Source organism: Bos mutus, chromosome 18, assembly GCF_027580195.1.
Source record: "Bos mutus isolate GX-2022 chromosome 18, NWIPB_WYAK_1.1, whole genome shotgun sequence".
NCBI lineage: Eukaryota > Metazoa > Chordata > Mammalia > Artiodactyla > Bovidae > Bos > Bos mutus.
The window spans coordinates 62,319,790-62,325,575 of NC_091634.1; the positions used below are offsets into that span (position 1 = coordinate 62,319,790).

Below are 5,786 nucleotides of genomic sequence, written 5' to 3' on the forward strand. Positions count from 1 at the left end.
GAAGGGAGGTTAATGACTTGAAGGTCATTCATCTTTGATGCCAATGACTGTCTTCTCATCACTCCCTCTGTTGCTGATTCTCTCCTGCTAATGGGAAAATCAGTCAGAATGTGTAAAAGACAAGCCTTCAACAACAGCTTGCCTTAAGTGGTTCCTTCTTTATTTTCCTCTCAATGCATTTTCCTTGATTTCACTTTTCACTAATAATCCCCTTTGTTAAAAAAAAGAAAAAGAAAGAAAAGAAAAGAAAACTTTTTACAGAGTAAAAACACACTGAAAAATCTGGAGGGAGAGTGATCCTGCCCATATTGAAGGCTAAACCTGGGGGAGACCTAGCTCTCAAAGCACTTGGCCTCAAGTTTTAAAAGGTAATAATATGTTAAAAGGTAAAAGACAGTTAAAGAATCTGCCTGCTAATCCAGGAGACACAGGTTCGATCCTTGGGCCCAGAAAATCCTCTGGAGAAGGAAATGGCTACCCACTCCAGTGTTTTTGCCTGGGAAACCCCATGGAGAGAGGAATCTGGTGGGCTACAGCCCATGGGGATGCAAAACAGCTGGACATGACTCAGCGACTAAACAAAAACAAAAAGGCAGTTATAGGAAAATAGGAACAATTGCATACTGCAAACTCCTTTCAGAACTATATACCTAGCCTTGTATCCTACAACTCTAGATTTCTTTTAGTCAAATACCTAGAATTTTTTGTGTGTATTTGTGAACTGCTATTATTTTACTTAAGTGAAAAGAATATATAGATATAAGTAGAACATAGTGTAAAGTCCAGTCTTATAGTCTACATGGCAAGTCTTATAGTCTGAAAAGCAAGTCACTGTGTTATCTGTTTGTGAAGTGACATTGTAAGTATTGGGGAAATTCATGGTTCAAGTATTGCTGAAGCCTGGCTTGGAGAATTTTGAACATTAGTTTGCTAGCATGTGAGATGAGTGCAATTGTGTGGTAGTTTGAGCATTCTTTGGCCTTTCCTTTCTTTGGGATTGGAATGAACACTGACCTTTTCCAGTCCTATGGCCACTGCTAAGTTTTCCAAAGTTGCTGGCATATTGAGTGCAGCACTTTCACAGCATCATCTTTCAGGATTTGAAGTAGCTCAACTGGAATTCCATCACCTCCCATAACTTTGTTCATAGTCATGCTTCCTAAGGCCCATTTGACCTCACATTCCAAGATGTCTGGCTCTGGGTGAGTGATCACACCATTGTGATTAGCTCGGTCATGCAGATCTTTTTTGTACAGTTCTTCTGTGTATTCTTGCCACCTCTTCTTAATATCTTCTGCTTCTGTTAGGTCCATACCATTTCTCTCCTTTATCAAACCCATCTTTGCATGAAATATTCCCTTGGTATCTCTAATTTTCTTGAAGAGATCTCTAGTCTTTCCCATTCTGTTGTTTTCCTCTATTTCTTCTACTTATGTTTCTAATATAATGAAAAGAGTAAAAATAAAATATTTCACAGAAATTAATTTATAAAAACTATTAGAATTGTATTCTAATAGTATTATTATAAATAAGGTATACATTTCTAATATAACATTAGAAATAAGAACAATAGCAAAACAATTTTGAGCAGTTTCTATTCTAAGAATGATATTACACACTTCCTTTCAGCATCACAATTAGCTTATGAACTAGTTACTAATATCTCTAAACAAACAGAAAAAAAAAATAAGGTCTTTTCAGGGCCCCTCACTTAGTAAGATATTTATCTGCATGCTTCCTGTTCACTTGTTACTAAATTCATATTTTAATAAATCACTTGAATTGTAACTGCCATCTACTGCCATAACTACCATCTACTGCCATAACTGCCAACTATTATTAGTACAATTTTAGAGTAACTCAACATTTTATAATAATAATTTTATTGGAAAACAAACTCTTTAAACCTAAGGTAAACTATTAAAAACTAAAACACTTGTTTATAATTTTCTATTGCTTCAAGATACCTTTAATGAACTAATGCAAACTAGCATACACCATGATGTATATTTCATAATAATTCACAGAATTAGCTAGGTTATCAATTGCTCTAATAACAATTTTCAAAAAATTTTTAGTATTTAGTAATTAAAAAAATTATAATTCATATTCTATATGAATGTTCCCCTTACTTCCACATTTGAACTCCTCTGAAATTTTTCATTATACACTGTGTTATGATATTATTTTGTCTTTCCCTATATGGATTCATTTACATATTCAGTCTATCTATAATTTTTTTCCTTTCACACGTGCTGCTGCTGCTGCTAAGTTGCTTCAGTCTTGTCTGACTCTTTGCGACCCTATGAACCATAGCCTGGCAGGCTCCTCTGTCCACGGGATTCTCCAGGCAGGAATACTGGAGTGGGGATGCCATGCCCTCCTCTAGGAAATATTCCCCACCCAGGGATTGAGCCCACATCTCTTCCTTTTCCTGCATTGGCAGGTGGATTCTTTACTACTAGCTCCACCTAGGAAGCCCCTATACATGCGCAATATAATACATTATTCATCCCCTTCGAGTTATTTTCATAATGTCAAGTGAATCTTATTTTGTTAAAGAATTAAAAATAAAATTCAATTATTTAAGACTCAATTCAGTTATTAAGAGATACTTCTTATTCTATATATATCTAGGGATATCAAAGTGTATAGAAATTCTATGGAAATTGAAGATGTGTACCCTTTGTTTTGGGCTTCCCAGATGGCACTAGTAAAGAATGTTCCTGCAATATAGGAGATGCAGGAGGCCTGGGTTGGATCCCTGGGTGGGTAAGATCCCCTGGAGGAGGGCACAGCAATGCAACGGTAATGGAAAACCAAAAATATACACTAGATTGAATAGTTTCAGTACTATCATTTACTTTTGTTTTTACAATCCCATTGTCTTCAACTAAGATAACATGCAGATTCTGCAGTGTTCCTGCCACTAACATTTTTACTAGAAGAGTATCCATACATCTCAGACATTGAAAAGTGGGCAGCCATCCTATGTGCTTGATATAATCTGATTTTATGTCCATTATTTCAGCATAATTATTAGCAGAACTCTTCTTTTTACATTCAAATTATCTCAATTTGAGCAATAAATCATATAGCTACTCTTTTTATTTCCAAACTAATTTTTCAGTATATATGAAGATATTGTTATGGTAAAAGGTTATATAATTATTAATTTTTGTCATTTTCAAGATGATTTCATTAAAATCCCTTTTTTAATTTATTTATTTTAATTGGAGGCTAATTACTTTACAATATTGTATTGGTTTTGCCATACATCAATATGAATCTGCCACGGGTGTACACGTGTTCCCAATCCTGAACCCCTCTCCCACCTCCCTCCCCATATTATCCCTCTGGGTCATCCCAGTGCACCAGCCCCAAGCATCCTGTATCCTGCATCAAACCTGGACTGGTGATTCATTTCTTATATGATATTATGCATGTTTCAATGCCATTCTCCCAAATCATCCTACCCTCTCCCTCTCCCACAGAGTCCAAAAGATGAAACATGCTCCAATTTTTATATAGTGATTCTCACATAAATCACATTTTTGTTGTTCATTTCCTACATTTTTGCTTTTCAAAGAGTTGCAATGAATATGGGAAGTCCTCAGGTGAGTAGAAAATAAGACTTTAAATTTCAGATACTCCTTTTTTATGAGACTGCAGGGAGTATAGCAAGGTTCTATGGACTTTCTGTCTGAGATGATCAACATGAGTATAGCTTATGTACATTTGGAGATTCGTTTCATGGAACTAAAATAGGGGAGATTAGAATGGTAACCTCCATTTAGCAACTTAAGGAAAGAGGGGAAAAAAAAAAGCAAAGTGTAACTTCAACAAGGAAATGATGACTCCTATTACTAGGGGAAGATGTTAATAAGAAACATGGATTGATAGAAGAAAGGATTTCAACTAATGCTAGTGTTTATGCTTAGTTTTCCTAGTGTAAATTCCATTGTTTATTAAACTAAAGTAAGCAAATATCACTTGAATAGGATGTGTAATGAGGAGGCAAAGTGACTTCAGATGATTTACCTTGCAATCAAAAATGGTTTCTGGCACCACATCTTCCTCAGGGCATTCTTCATCTCTGCATTTCTGAGAGTGTAAATCAGAGGGTTGAACATGCGAGTAATGAGGGTGTAGAAGAGAGCAAATACCTTGTCTTCTGGTGACGTTGTGGCTGGTCCAATGTAAATGAAGAGAATAGGCACAAAAAACAGAACCGCAACTGTGATGTGGAAAGAGCTTTGTACCAGGTTTCTGTAGGGTAAGACTTGATGGTGTATAATATCAAAATGTAGGACAGCATCACGACTACAAGATCACCAACCCCATCATGCCTGCACTGGCCACCACTAGGATCCCAACTCCGTAGGTATCCATGCAGGCCAGTTTCAGCAAAAGATAAATGTCACAGAAATAGTGATCTATTTCACTGGGGCCACAGAATGGTAAGTTAATGGTGAGGAGACCCTGGACAAAGGAGTGCAAAAATGCCCCAGCACAACAAGCACTGATGATGGCACAGCATCTGTGCCTGCTTAGGATGACGGTGCAGTGCAGGGGCCTGCAGATGGCCTCATAGCAGTCAGAGGCTGTCATAGTGAGGATATAGATTTCAATCCTCCCAAAAAAGTGCATGGCAAAAAGCTGCACCATGCAGTCAGTATATGAAATTGTGCTACTTTCTGCCAGCAAGTCAGTGACTAACTTGGGTGTCACTGTTGAGGTATAACACAGATCTGATCAAATCAGATCAGATCAGATCAGTCACTCAGTTGTGTCCGACTCTTTGCGACCCCATGGATCGCAGCACGCCAGGCCTCCCTGTCCATCACCAACTCCCGGAGTTCACTCAGACTCACATCCATCGAGTCAGCGATGCCATCCAGCCATCTAATTCTCTGTCATCCCCTTCTCCTCCTGCCCCCAATCCCTCCCAGCATCAGAGTCTTTTCCAATGAGATCTGATAGAGCAAGGTAATTAAGGAAGAAATGCATGGGTTGATCATTTATCTGACTGCATGTGATAGAAATCATGATGAGCAAGTTCCCCATCCAAATAGCTATGTAACAAAATAAGAATAGTAGGAAGCACGCATGTTTGATTTTCATGTTCTGGGAAAGTCCCAAGAGAATGAATTCAGTGATATTATTGGTATATTTTGTGGTCTAATACAGTGACGACTCAGTGAGTTTGCCTGAAAGAAAAGGACAGGTTAGCATGAGAAATATTGACTATGCATGATGTCAATCAGAGTGAGTGTTGGAGAAATACATTCATTTAGTAAATTAGCTTCCTATACTAATATTTTTAAACAGTTAATTCTAAACTTTGTATGAAAATCTTGCCATATAATATGGCAGATCTGATTATTTTCTAGAGTGAAAGAGAATAGTGTTTATAAGTACACTTGCTCAAGTATAAACAAATATGCACAGTCATCTTACGTATGGGATGAAACGTGAGCTTAGGAAAGATACATTTCTTTTCCTGAAGTAGCTTGTTTGCTTAGGAGATTCAAACAAGCATACTTAAAGTGAAGGGGGTAAAGTAAGTTGTGCAATTGCAGGATAGAACTGTATCTTTATTTAAAATGTTGATAATTTTCTTGTGGAATGTGTTTTTTTTTAATTTTTATTTGTTTTTTTATTATTATTATTTTTTTATTCAATTTTAATTAAAAAAATTATACATGTGTTCCCCATCCTGAACCCTCCTCCCTCCTCCCTCCTCCCTCCCCATACCATCCCTCTGGGTCGTCCCAGTGCACCAG

At 37.1% G+C, this 5,786-nt stretch overlaps 1 pseudogene; it reads right to left on the minus strand.

Moving 5' to 3' along the window:
- Nucleotides 1-4,037: 4,037 nt before the first annotated feature.
- Nucleotides 4,038-5,455, minus strand: LOC102286993 (olfactory receptor 4P4-like; annotated as a pseudogene).
- Nucleotides 5,456-5,786: the final 331 nt, after the last annotated feature.